The 15,055-nt window shown below is 43.7% G+C and overlaps 1 protein-coding gene across 1 annotated transcript in view; it reads right to left on the bottom strand.

Annotated features, from left to right (window-relative positions):
• Nucleotides 1-3,176, bottom strand: part of GRM5 (glutamate metabotropic receptor 5) — a 298,495-nt gene extending 295,319 nt beyond the window's left edge. The window contains exon 1 of the mRNA XM_075140174.1: nucleotides 2,146-3,176. The gene's annotated coding sequence lies outside the window, so the exon portion shown is untranslated. The remainder of the gene's footprint in view (nucleotides 1-2,145) is intronic.
• Nucleotides 3,177-15,055: the final 11,879 nt, after the last annotated feature.

Genomic DNA, 15,055 nt, shown 5'->3' with positions numbered 1-15,055 from the left:
CTGATGCACTCAAATGGTCTTTGATTGAAAAACATGAATATGAGCACATTTTTCTCTTTTGAGGTGTCTACTGCATTTAAATTTTCCATTCACCAAAAAAAAAAAAAAAAAAAGGTCAAACAACCATTAGTCATTGCATTATCGGCTCTGTGAATTCCAGCAGGCATTGGATCAAGCCCTTTGTCAAAGGAAACAGCTTTATACAACAGGAAAGACTATGAAGCAGCTTTCTGTAATTCTACTTAGGAACAGGAGGAAACTAAGCAGCATAGAAGAATTTTAACCATTTGGCCAGAACAGCCACTGAAAGTAACAGACTAGTGTGCTCATCTCATGCCTTCGTAGATAATAAACATAGAATGCTATGAATTACCAACAAGATCCTTAGCAATCCGAAGTTCTTCCCCATATTATGCCCACACACACACTTTCTTGTTGATGGAACAATTTTGATTTTAATATGTAGGTGCTTAACTTCCCAGCAAAACTTGCAATGATCTCTGCAATTCCACTAAATATACTGCTTATTGCTGCTGTTACCAAAAACCTGTTATACCATATAATGCAGGAACTAATAGCTCTGGTGTGATTTCAGCTGTAATCCTAGACATTTTATTAATTAACAAAACCATATGATCTGGAGAAGATGATCAAGAAAAAGCAATAGCAATTCCGAAAAAGATTTTCTAGCAAGTCACAACAAGAGTAGTGTTACTGTGGCATTCCAGAACTACCACTATACCAAAAAAGCTATAAACATGCTGGCAAATAAAATGACAAAGAACCTATATAGAGACCCCAGAAAGATGCTCTGATCATTTGAAATAATGATTAACCCTGGCATTCCTGATCATGTAGCATAAATATTAGCATGTAGTTAAAGTATTTGAGAATGCGCAAAATAGTAGTATTGTGATAGAAATGTTTAGGAATACAGTAATAAAAAAAAGTCATAGAGAATTAAAAGAGCCTGGCAGCTAACTCCTCAATACACCTTCTCCTTTCAATATTGTTTAGAGTGGTGTCTTTTCAAGACGGACCTCCGCCACTCCGCTTTCGAGACGGTCCCCAGCTTTGTCCTCAAGACTAGAAGAAAGAAACGTCCGGCCTCCCCCTACTCCCAGTCTCCCCCACAGCCACCAGAAAGCCCTTCTCGGGGAGGAGGTCGAATGGAAGTGGGGCTGCCGGGGCGGCGGAGCCCCGGGGTGCGGGACAGCGCTGCCTGCCGGCTGCGGGCAGCGGGCAGCGGCGGGGCGGACAGCGGCGGGGCGGGCGCTGTCCCTGGTGCTGAGCACCGCCCGCGCCAGCTTTCACCTCCTGGGCAGGTTTAGGGAAGGCAAAAAAAAAAAAAAAAAAAATTAGCTAAAAATCAACCAGTAGTAAAAATTACCATGGTGGTCACATTTGCCATGCACGACCACATTGTTTTACAAATAAATTAAATACATAGAGCTAGGTCTTAGAGGAAACTATTGGACAAGGTTAACTCCCAGCATACCTACCTGTGCTGCTACAACTAAGTGGCTGTGCATACAGACGTATATGTGTGCATACACATTGGTTCTTAGGTCTCTGTCTCCCTGCTCGGCTAGTGGTATCGCTGTCCCTCTCAACCCTTCATAAATCATTTTTGTACGTGGAGACATTAGCTCCGATTATTAAATAAGGAACAGACGGGACTCGCTGAGCAGAGCCAAAGTGATTTGTCCCAAGGTCACACAGAAAAGTCTATGGCTGAACTAAGCCTGGCTGTCTCTGGAAAACAAATACATCCCCATTTCCATTATCCCTTCCTGGCAAGACAAATCCCCACTGGTGAACAGAAGGGCTATATCACACACACCACCAAGCGCAGGTATTGCAGTACCCCAGTCCCCCCCGCCCCACACATATACTGTTCCTGGGGAGGGGTCACTGCCCACTGCCCTCCAGCGTCCCGACCCGCTGATGCCCCAGCAGCCCCTGGAGGTGTGCCCCACCAGTTGGCTTGCTGGCCCCCCAGGAGCCGTGCTTGTCCTCCGGCAACTGGGGCACAGAGCAAAAACAGGAGGGAGGGAGGGATGGGAAAGAGTTCCTCCTGCATCCACAGGGTTTCTGTCCGCAACCCAGGGCACACAAACCCCCTCTCCCACCCTGCATCATTACCTTGTCGGTGGCAGCAATTGCTTCTTCCTACAGTGGCGGCAAAGAGGTCCTTTCAGTGGCAATAATCAAGACGGGTAGGGGTAGGCACCTCCTATTTTCAGCCACGGCAGAGATAGCATTCCTCGCACAGACCTTCTGGAGCTGAATAATCCTCAAATGCCTCTGCAAAGATCACCAGCAGGTGAGCCCCACTCGGCTAGCATTGTCACTCCTCCAGCTATGGGCACATCCTGTTTTCTTCTGATCACAGACAAATGCCGAGGACCGAGTATCCTACCCCCGCGAATGCATGCACATACACACACGCCATGCAACACGCTGTTCTCTCAGCATCGCCCAAGTCTCATTTGCAAGAGGCGTGAATGGTCCCTGGATTTAAGGGAGGGCGGGGGGGGGGGGGGGGGGGGGGAAGGGGGGGAGGCGTGAGGAGGAGGAATAAACAAACAAACAATGAAACAACAGATGGGTCTTTGCTCTCTGCCACCACAGCCTTGGTCTTCTATATACTTGCTGCGGCTTGACCCACCTGCTTAAACACCTCCGCCCCTCCTTACATATGCACGGCAGCAACCTCTCTGCATTTATAAGGGGCTAACCCTGCATTCTGCCCTGCGAGGAAAGCTCTCCAAGTGCTTTGAAGGTTGCAAAGTCCTCCTATAAACCGACACCTCCCTCCCGCACCACCCTCCTCCGGCAGGTAAGAAAGCGATGCTCGGTTCAGAACAGCATCACCCGAAGAAAAAGAAAAAAGAAAAAAAAAAAAAAAAGGGATATCTGCTTCGGGAGGGTCTGTTTAAAACCGAGTCGCGGGGAAGAGTTTACCCCTGCGGTCCCGGCAGCCTTTTGCGAACTGGCTCCGCCAAAGTTTTCCCGTCCCCCCGGGGGCCCCGCTGCGAGGCGGCCCGGGCGCTCCGCTGCCGCACCTGCGGGTCCGGGGTTGGGGGGCGAGGGGCGCCCTTTTGCACCGGCAGAGCGCTGGGCTTCAGCGCAACTTTTTAGTGCCACCAAGTGGCATAGATCCCTCTAGGAAACCAAGCAGCCTGCCAGCCCTGGGCTCTGCCTGCTGCACCCTGGCAAAGAGAGAGAGAGGGATGCGAGAGCAGCGACGACCCTCCCCTACACACACACATACAGCGATATCAAGCAGAAAGGAGGGACTGTTTGCCACTGGAAGGACAGGTTGCCCTCTCCAGCCCTCGTCCCTTCCCTTGGCTGCCGGGCGACAGCACCGGGCACGGCGAGGCGCGGAGCGATGCCCCTGCCAAGGGCAGCCCGAGCTGCCAGCCCCGCCGGCGGGATGTGCCCCTCCGCTCCTCTCCCCTGCGGGCTGCTCCCCGCCTGCGCCGGCCCCCCGCTCCTCCCCACGGCAGGTGCCACCTGCAGCCACCCCCCCCTTCCTGCCCAGCTCCCTACCCTCTGCCCCCCGCCCCGGGCCCCCTGGGCCCACAGGCGCTGCAGTTCCCTGCCAGCCCCCTGGCTCCGCAGCCAGCATCCCTGGACCGTTTCTGCAGACCCACGGGCAGGCTGCTTATTTGCCTACCTTCTGCCCACAAGCTCGGTACCCTCCGGTCCCTTCGCTTCCCCACCCTCCCACAAACCCCACAGCACCTCTCTCCCCTGCTAACTACCTGCTCCCCACACATACACCTTTCCTCGGTTAACCCTTCCCTCACGAAGCCAGCCGAGGCTTTACCTTCTCCTGCGGCATCCCTGCATCCCCCCTCCCTCTCTCCTCCTCCCTCCCACTGCTCAGCCCTACACACCCAGGCTCCTGCTCTCATTCACACTCAGCCGTCCCGCTCCTCTCCTGCCGGCTGCACCGCACGGCTCCTTCCCCCGAGGTGGGCAGGGACCCCCGGCACAGGGCCGGCAGAACGGCTCTGAGCGTGGGATGTGGGGGTGTGGGTATGCGTGTGCGGGTGGCAGGGGCCCTAGGTAGCCTGAGCCCTGACAAACTCAACACGTCCCCGCACTCCTACAGCAGCAGCAACAGCAACAAACAACAAGGAACCATCACAACACAACGGCAGACAGAGATCATCTCTTTATTCAAAGCTATTCTTAGCAAATAAATAAATAAAGTAAAATAAAATAAATAAATAATAAAGCAAAATGCCATTTAAGTAAGAGCTGATCTGGCATTTAAAAGGCTGCTGGGTCCGACCATTTACCAGGCTGTATTTGCAGGGAAGGATTAGCTCGTGCATCCATTTTCGAGAATTAACAGCCAATCTCTCTGCTCCGCAGCTTGGCACTCCCTGCTGGTTCCCCCCATTTGGGTTGCTGCTTAAAATATTATCTTTTTTTTTTTTTTTTTTTTTAAAACAACTACTGAATGACCCAAATTCTGGTGGCTACTTGATGTGGTTCCCCCAGGGTGACTGCATTGCCACATCCAACCTGCATCGTGTCCTCCCCAGCATGCCTGCCCATCTGAGGTAACGTTGAGAAAGTTGTTGGGGAACAAGAGGAAGAGCGACAGTCTTGCTACATCTCCGTCCGCACTCCTAATCCCCTGTAATCCTTTTACTGCTGTCTCTCTTCACCAGATTACCAGCTTGGCTGCTCCTTTCATCCCGAAGGATGAAGGATAGGGATCCCATAAGTCCTCACCAGGTGTGGATCCTCTGGCCTCTTTCTCCTTCACATCCTCCTTCAGCCCCAGTCTGGGACTGGCCGGGAGCCCATCAGCCGGCACCTGCTTCACATCCTTCCCCAGTTCTCCTGGTTCCTTCAGTCACTGAAGTCCTGGCAGAGGCCAGTCCTTAAAGCAGAGGCCAGTCCTTAAAGCAGAGGGCTCTGTGGGGCGGGGCGGGGGGGGGGGAGGGGAGGTGTATCTAACTCTTTGTTACCTCTACTTAGCTCCAAGGACCTCTGTGCTGATGCTTGAAGGGATGGAAATAGGTTGCATGAGAAGGGAGAGCCCGCTAGTTACCAGGGGGCTTCCCCATTCCTGCCACTGCCCTGGTGGGGTGATGGGAAAGGAGCATCCTTCCTCTTTCTCCCCAGACCCACGGTCCCCTCAGACATTGTCCTTCCCACTAACCATGGGCTGTGAAATTACTAGAAGGTCAGGAGGCAGGAGAAAGAGAAAAAGAGAGGATGGATATCTGTAGAGAAAGCACAGACTGGAAGAAGGAGGGGAGGGATGTGTCTGTAGAAGGGAAAGGTGAAACCGAAGGCAAAGTGGTATTACTGGAAGGAAGCAATGTCAAGGGATCTGGGGAGAGGGGAAGCGCCATTGCTTTGCTGGGCTGTGACAGCAGTTCTCTGCCTCCCCAGGGACTCCCTCTGCCAATACAGTGTGATGAGGGAGTCAGAAAGCAGCCACCTCTCATTGGCAACGGAGACACCCAGCTGGCTGGCAGGATGGTGGGTGACCCACAGCAGATGGGGGAGATGATCCCCACACAAGCAGGACACACTGAGTTGTGTGGATGCAGCCATGCTGGATGCAGAGCAGCTCTTACACACACATCCCCAAAGAGTCCTTGTGAATCAGAGCCCAGAGTCAGAGTTCACTGTGCCAGATGTTTGGAGCAGCTGGATCGAAGATTAAAGGAGGCAAACAGAATGGATGGGGGTGGCCATGGCACTTACATTCCTAATGCCTCTCATTGACCTTTTAAACAGGGTCCCAATAAATACATGTATAAAAAAGGCTCTTTTTCCTTTGCTCCTCTTCCTCCCCCTTTCTCCCCTCCTCCCTTCCCATCATTCTCAACCATTTTACAGAATCCCTAAAATTAATCAGTGTCTTCTCCAGTAACGGTAGGTTATTTTTCCCCTACCAGGAAATTTCCCCTCTTATTTTGACACTATTTTAAAAGTAACTAAATAGAAAGCTTCCTGTACCTGTTTGCAACAGCATCAGTAAAAAATAAATAAACCAGTACCTGAATAAGGAGACATAATGACTACATTTTATAAGCTCACTATTGGTAACACTAATTACTTCTGTGGCAGTAACACCTATAGAATACTAACACATTGGGCAAGGCTGAACATGCTCTGAATCTCCGCACTCTGAGGAGCTCATGCATACAGAAAATTGCAGGGGTAAAAAGAGTATGAATAAGTCTCCAGGTATAATCAATATATCCAAAGAGCATGCTAACCACTCCTCCTTGTTAAGACTGAAAATAACAAAGCTAAAGGAATATCAATTTGGATTCACCTCAGTTCCAGAATGAATAAACCCTGTGGGACACAGGCAGCACAATCAAAGACAGAGTGTGGACAAGAAGGTGATGTTGTATTGGCTAAGATGATCCAGATGCCTGCTTTCTTACCAAGTAGTCTATAAGACAAGCTCTAAAAAAAAAAGAAAGAAAAAATGGAAAAAATTTATATGATGTGCTTGTATTTATATTTATACACATATATTCTAATAAATACAACAATATTTACTTCCTACTAGACAAGACAGAGAAGATGGAGCAAGGTGGGAACAATCTAGCATGCTTATAGTTCATGACATAATTAAAATCACGACAATTATTCTTGCTTCCCAAGCAAGTACCCTAATGGCAACTCTATTGCACAGAAGGAGAGTAAAAAGGTGCAAAATGCGATATACAAGACATTTTAAAAGAAAATAGTAGCCTGCCACAGTATAATAAGGGTGCTACTCTCTTAGTTGGTGCTGTCCTTCCAATCTTGAGGAATGCAAGTGCCTGACTTTGTATGTCTATTTATATATAAACTTCACGTTCTCTTCAGAGTGAATAAAGGGAAATTGTCTTTTGTAAGGCTCAATTCATTTGAGCTATCTTAAACATTTTGTTTAGGATGACAAAGAAAGAGGCATTATGATGTGCCCACTTCTCTTCATAGATTCCAAAGTGTACCTATTCCTCAGAGGGATATCTATATTATACCAGTGTGCTTTTAAGGAATCTATAACTAATTTTTGACTCTTGATTGTGCATAGGTGTAAAGGAGGCACCGAAATGCCCAACAGTTCCAAGACTGCTCTAGTTCTGTGCAAGGAAGCGATCCAGCTCTTAGTAGCTGGGAAAACTCAGAAATTCCAAACTGAACCTAGCTGTGAAACTTCTTCCACATTATGCAGTCCCTGGGTGAGGATTCTTTTCTTAGATTTAGAATCTACGACTGGAGGTGTCTACAAGGTCTTGCTTGGTCTGGCCCGTATGTCCATCAGTGGAAAACAAGACATGAGAGAGGAAGACAGAATACAGAGTTCTGATGAGGATATTTGCAAGAAGAGTATAAGAGGGGAACACAAACACATACATATCTATGGAGATTTGTGTGAATAGCGGGGTGCATCAGATGTAGCTAAAAGATTGTAGAATACAGAAACCCTCAGATTTTCCTACAAAAAATATTTTAGAAGAATGAAACCAGTTTGCAGGGCATGTGAATAAAAAACCAACATAAAATGGTTTAATTTACTCTAGGGAATTGTTCTAGGTGTCGTCCCCATAATTCCTTCTTTGCTCTTTCCAGAGAGTGAATTTCATGTCTAAAGTGGCTGTACTTGCCAAAATGGGTACGTAGAACTTTTGCAGCATTACAACTCTGATTCATATTAGTAGGAGTATCCAGGGTCAGTAACTCCAGCTAAGGAAATTTGCCTTACATTTTACCTTTATGAATAAAGGTATTATTCCTATTATTCAAGGTCACAATGATGTTATTTCAATTGTTATAAGAATTTTCAATTTTGTAAAATTAATAAAAAAGAATGACATTTTTGTGATTTCTTCTTGTTTCCTCTGTTATTTCCAATATCTTTAAGTATGTATGCATTTTGTGTCCAGCCACCTTCTCCTATGTAATTCCCATCACTGTTTTCCCCCAAAGAATTCCAGCACACTCAACAAGAAACTCAAACCTGATGTGTGAGGATCTTAGTTAAATGCAATCAGCGTGCACACACTGAAAGGAAAGCTTGGGCTGTAGACAGGCCTCCAAATTGAAATTTGTAGAAATGCACTTGACTCCACATAAAAAAAAATAAAAATTCAATGACACTAAGCTTCTCAGGAAACTCCATACCTTCCTAAGACTGTTTTTTTCTGTGCTGGGGGAAGTGGTTTAGAGCTCTCGTATCGTTCAAAATCTGACGCTGGTGTTCCTGTTTCTACTCAGCAAGTTCTGATCTGAGTGGGGGAGTGCTTCTGATGAAGGCTGAAAGAATGAAACCTCCAATTATGCTGCTATGTGATACACTGTCTTCTCTCTGCAGTGAGTAGAGTATTGACTGGGTTAAAACTCGACTGGTAGGTTCCTTTCGGGATATGAAGTCACCCCTGCTTACGTCTGCACTCCAGACTGGCATCTTCTGCTGAACAGCAGGGAGGTGGTGGGGAAGGTATTGTTTATCTTGTAAAGTCCCCAAACCTACCCAAAGTGAGATCAGATCTGTGCCACTATTATTGGTTGATATGAATACAGGGCAGAGGAGTTTCGGGCTCTGAAACTGATTCTTCCATGGGAACTTTACTCATTCCAGGATCCAGACCTCACTTTAATGAGAAATATTAATATCAGAGGTATAGAACGTTCTTACAAATCCATTTAATTCCCATTGTAGAGAACTGCCCTTTGGTTGGAGAGCCACCCTCAGGACTACCCTGCATGGAAACAAACAGAACAGAGTATAAACATGATGTATTTCACCTGAACAAAACTCTGACCTGCAAATGAAAGTGGCAAAACGTCACTGCGATGCTACACACTAGTCACTCTGCTGGTGTATTTCAGCTGAAACACTGTTATTGCCAGCTATTCTTGGCGAGCTAATTCCTCCTGCTGACACTGTGATCTGATTCTTGTTCCCTCCATGAACAAAGGAGGTTGGCAAAAGACTGGGAAATACGTAGCACAGAACAACCTTGCTCCAGCAGTAACAGAGACTGGGATCAGCACGTGGCTGGTTGGCAGTCCACCTACCACAGAAGGTGACTTGGAGCCAGCTCTGTCTCCTTGCTTGTAGCTCTTTCTGTGCAAAATGTCAACCGGGAAGGAGAACCTGTAAAAGTGGCAGGGGACATAGACACAAAATAATTTCAGTCCCTCCCCTTCCAGTAGGATATCAGAAAGAGAGAAAAAGAGAACTAAGGCCAGCAGTAACCAAAAGGTGTTATGTTTGGTATATAGCTTTAAATTATAAATCTCCAATATTGCTTTCCTAGGTAAACAATTACTGTAGTTACCATAGGAACACCGAGTGGACAAAAAAGTCTTTGTATTTTGAAGATGACTACTTTTTTGAGACCCAACAATGAGAATGGCGATAGTTCACAAATTTACAGTTTCGTCAAATTAGGTTTTTGCACAGCCCGTTGAAGAAGCAGGTGCACTTCAATTTTTTATGGGCATGACTTAAAGCACTGAACAAGCTCTTGAGTTTGTGAAATATTTTTTTTTATTATTCCAGAAATGGAAGAGGTTGATGAAGAAAGTGAGTAGATAAATTACTTTGAACTATAGTTAAATATCATATGCAGTTCCCTTCACTTACATATTGTTCCCTTTTCCCCTTAGGTAAACCTACCCACACAAACACCCAAAAAGTTTGCTTTGTCAAACTGCATGTTTCTCACAATAGCCAACCTTTCCTTATATAAAAAGATAGATATTTTTTCTTTTGGCTGCCAATGCCCACTAAAGGAAAATACAACGAAAAGAAAAGCAGCTTGGTTGTCGGATGCTATATAACACTTGATGTCTAGGGCTACCTTATTAAGATAAAACCAGAGTTGAATAGTCATATTCCATTTATACTTAGGGCTTCACCAATACCTCTTCTGGCTTCTTCATTCAAGGTCAAGAGAGTTGTGCCATGCAGTGTGCTGGCTGAATAATCTCATTGCTGATGGATCAAAATTATATTCAGTAATGTGCGAGCATGAATGGCTTAGGTATTGAGAGTGAGTACACAATGGAACTTTCCTTATCAGACATAGACTACTGTAATGTGATATCCACCTCTGGTCGTCTATACTCCCCTCATAATCAATGGAGAGGAACTGGCACTTGGGTGATGCAATTAGTGTCATCCCTAAGAAGGCTTCAAGTGAATTTACCTTAAGGTTGACCAATTTATGGAAGCAAGACTAACTAATTGAGGAACAGATACCTACCTTATGAACTTGTACAGTTGGATGGGATGAACACATGACATGGTTTTCATTAAAAATGAAAAACAGCATTTAAAAAACTGGTTAAGTAATTGTCAAGACCCAGGTATAAAATTGTTTTTGGGGAGTGAGGGGAACAACTGTCTGTTTTTTCCCTAGTATAGGCCACTAGCTGAATATGAAGTTTAAATGTTCACTTCTCCACTTCTTCTGTGTTTAAACATCAGGCTGTGCATTAAAGCAGCTCAGAGACATGGTGTGCTCAAGAACACTCTGCGCTATTCATTTGTCAAACCTACCCTATTGTACATATTTCTAATGCAGCTACTCCCACAGCATTGAGCTCATAGAAACGCTTATCGCAGTGCGGCCCCATTGAGATTCCCAATACGAATTCTGACCTTAAGAAGCCATATGAAAAATCCCACTGTAGCCCCAAGAAGTTCTGAGAGATAATTTCAGACTTAAATAAGATGAAAAAAATAAATACATGAAAAAAATAAATACATGAAAAAAAATTTGGTTAGAATTCTGTCTCTGAAGAAGGCCTGATGGATGAGCATTTGGATTATCTCTGAGGGCAATAAAAGTAAAAAGAGGATAAACAATGAGTAAGGGGGCAAAGAAACCCTTCTTGCTCGACCTGTGTTTTGGTAGAAAAAATCAGTCTCTTTCCAGCTAAGAGTACCACTACAGAACTACTACGCTGATATTAGAAAACTGCAGTAACTTCTCCATGTTTCTAGTAGATCTCTAGGGAGGCCAAATGTTTGCCTTCCCTGCTTCGCACACTTTTCTTAAAGGTGGTTGTTTCCTGCTAAAAAAAAAAAATTAGAAAGGAATTAGTCAAAATCTGCCATTCCCTACTTACCTGATGTGAAGCTGGAGTGAGAGGAACACGGGTCTGGTTAAAACCATAATATCCAAAGCCTGCACTAAGACAGAAAAATACTTATTCTTATATAGGTGGATGGTTTCTTGATTGGTCCTGAGCCAGTACCACTGAATAAAGAGCATAAATGAAAACAATATGAAATAAAAAGCCAGATCTAAGAAAAAGAAACAGCTTAATCTCTCCAGTGGCTGGAGGACATGACATAGGAGAAGACTGGTGTTTATATGTAATGTCAAAACTGCAGTAATGTATATGCATATGTTACTGCAAGAAGGGCAAAGAGGTATTGTTTTAAGGAGAGATAAAAACTTGTGCTGTACAGAAAAAAGAAACAACCCACAACTCTCACTCACCAAGTCAAAGTTCCTATATAAACTGGCCCCAAAACATTGCTTTGTCCACTGGCCTGTTAACCACAATGGAGGGAGAGAAACAAAACTCTCATAATATGTTTGTCAATAATTAGTTTGTCAGGACCATGTTTGAGCCGACAATTCCCTTCTGAGGTGATGCTAGTATTTTCCTGGTAAAGAGCTTCAGTTTGTTAGGCTTTCTAGAAATACCGGTACTACTTCTGATTTCTTGAGACTGTTTTTTTGTTTACAAATAAAGCAACATGATTTTGCTTACATGGAGTTTAATATCTTTGAAACCAAGGATGTAAAAGCTTCACTGATACAATCAGGGAACCAATTGCACAAGACATATCAGCCTAGATTTTTTTTTCAGTTTTGGGCACAAAGCATTTGCAGCCTGCCTTTGAGGTTGACACTACTGACATTCTTTCAGCAGCAAAAGGACACCTGTGAATTCTCCAGAAATACCCTGGAGTAATTTCAATCAATAAATTAATCTAAAGAACAGGAGTTAAGTGTGGAGGAAGACTGTGAAGCAACTGCAGAGAGCACAATTATTTTGGTAATGATTTGCTAATTTAAAGAAGATTTAGAGAATGTACATCACCATATTTTCTTTGTGATCATATTCAAGAAATTCTTTCCAAAGATAACAAGTTTGTTGCTTGTGTTGACTGAAAACAAATTACTTCTGTAGCCAGAAGCAAATTATTCAAAGATTGTTTCTGAAACAGATAAGACAGTTTTAAAATAACATTAGGAAAATCACAAAAATCACCTTAGTCATCAAAATATTCAAGGCTTTGTCCTTACAATTCAACATAGTACCTAAGCATGTTATCAGATCAATTGATGTGATAGGCAGCATTCATGACACCTCACTTTGGGCTTTTGTGATATAGATTCATTATTTTTTTCTACTCTGTTCATACCAATATCAAAATGTAATTTAATGAACCACGTTCTCTTTTCAAAAATCATGCCCTTCAAGACACAGAGCAAAGTTGCTCTGTTGCAATCCTGTAAGCTGCAGTCCTCCAGGGTTTTAATATCACAACTGTCCATGTAAATTAAGTTTTATGGGTTTGCTATCATTCGAAAGCTCTGCAGATTATCATCTTGCTGTGTGACCTTCTCCTGAACCTGTTAAAATAATCAGGATTTTGATTCAAGTAGAAAAACAAGATGAGAAGTAGTTAGCTCCACATATTTTAGAGCTTGCCTTTTCCTCAATTTCATGTCAATCCTCTGATTTTCGAAGGGGAGAAGTTGAGCAGTCAGTCTTCCAATTTGTTTTTTTTGGGGGAGTGTGCTGAAATCGGTTTACAAAGAAAGTATAAAATGCAAAATGTTCAAATGGACCCTCAGAGAAACTCTCCCCCCATACACACACACACACACACACACATCGGATGTGACAAGGGCAAATAACAGTCCCCATGGACATCAAGAGGAAGAAGCAATAAACACACCTTCAATTTGTGGAACTGGGAATTCCACCTCGCTTTACCAGTCAATGGTATAGCACAGAGTTTGCTCCAACCTTCGTCTGAGCCTAGAGACCAGCTAGACAAGAAATCATGAAACTTTGGAATTAGACTCTTGCTTATAATCAGGATGAAAATATCTATAAATTAAATCAGCAAACTTCATCTTCCCAAATTAAAACTATAAAAATGCCTGTATATTGAAATCCCATCAGTTCGTCCACGATGCTTAGGATTACTCAGAAAAAAAGAGATATTATTAATTTTACTTAAATTTTTGCCTTGATTGGAGAAGAATACACAGCAAGAGACATCACTGATTGGCCCTTCAGTGGACTTGATGTGAAACAAGTCAAGAATTTCTGACAACAAAAAGGTTTTAATAGACTTTCCAATAAAATACTACATTTTGAAATAAAAGCCTATATAGATAGCAAGAATAAACAAAAATTAAATACCAGTTAATAAATGAAATACAGCATTCAAGAATTCAGAAACGCTTTGCATATTTTCAAACCTTGCAGACATTTGAAATATTGGAAATAAAAGAATTAACTAAAAAAAATCTAGCAGAATAGTAGAAGTCTGTTTATACTTTTTGTATTACCCTTTACTGTCTCCTGCAAAGGACAGTAGTGTAAAGCAACTTGATGGATTTTTGGCATTCAGATACTCCAGAGATAGGAGACACACTTGGATGATATTCTGCTTTGACGAGCTTTCCATGTCTGCATGAGAAAACAAGGTTGGACCTAGAATTTCTGCACCTTCCTACAGATACAGATTCAGACAGACTATCAAGAAAGAACATCTAAAAGGTCTTCTAGTATTTAGAAACCTCGGAACTGACATTTCTTGCTCCCTCTTCCCTTCACTTACCGTAGAAAAAGCAAACAAGCAGAATAAAATTACTTTGCCCAGAATGAGTACTGAGATGCAAACCTCAATACATTTTTTTCCCCATGTGTACATAATCAACAAGCCATTTGTTCTGCGGTAAAAGCTGTTTGATATGTTGCCTCAAAAGCGCTACAAGAAAGGCTGATAACATACTTCACCATTTTAGAGGCAGCAAGGACCGCGCACGCTCAGTGCAGTTATCACCTAGGAAACAAATGATTGCATCTTATTTTTGGCATAAGGCTGTAGGTGTACGAAAGATCTGAAATACGCTCCCACACAGTGCTGAACTCATTCCTCATGATGCCAACAAAAGTAATGAGCGGAGCCGCTGGGAAGCACCTCCTAGCGGCACCCAGAGAACCACCCACGGGCACTAGACGTGATGTCAGGGCTCCTCACCGCATGAATTCCCCAGGAACACTCTGTTATAGCTGGCATAACGCACACGTCAGGCCAGGCAATCATAATAGGTTCTTCGGGGCTGGAGATCTCCTAATAAAATCTGTGAGGCACCCAGAAGCAGCGTGCATCAAGATGTAAAAGCATTCAAATGGATTTTAATGAAACAATTCATTTAAGTGCTCTTCAGATCTTGATGTAAATTGCCTCTGCATCACAGCATTACAGCGGGTTGCTTAATAAATTGATAGATTTTAAGGCCAGAAGGGACCATTATGATCATCTAACCTGACTGCTTGCATAGTACAGGTCAGAGAATCTCACCCAGAAATTCTGTAAGTAAAGCCCATAACTTTGGATTAAGCAAGAGCATCTCTTCCTGAAAGCCTTCCAAACTTGATTTAAAGACTTTAAATAATAGAGAATCCACTGCAGTCCTAGATAAATGGTTTAATGGGGCATTATCACAACTCTTAAGGTTTTGCATCTTATTTTTAATCTTCAGTTTCCAGATTTTTACCCAACGTTGTTTTTTGTGCAAGCAGCTTGCAATATAATTGTGACCTACTCGGAAAGAGCTTGATTGTGAAATCTTGTGCAGCTTTGCCTATCACAAAGTATGTATATACAATTGCCTTTCAATCTTTTTTTCCTTCTCCCTGAAGAGCCACCTCTATAACATTCCTAAGACAGACAAGCATGTCCTTACCTTTGTTCTGTGGATCAGCATCATTCTTTCCGTTACATGTAAATATTGGC

This window comes from Calonectris borealis, chromosome 1, assembly GCF_964195595.1.
Source record: "Calonectris borealis chromosome 1, bCalBor7.hap1.2, whole genome shotgun sequence".
In the NCBI taxonomy this organism is placed as follows: domain Eukaryota; kingdom Metazoa; phylum Chordata; class Aves; order Procellariiformes; family Procellariidae; genus Calonectris; species Calonectris borealis.
Note: the sequence above shows the minus strand (reverse complement) of the source record. Positions and strands in the feature narration are given on the sequence as shown.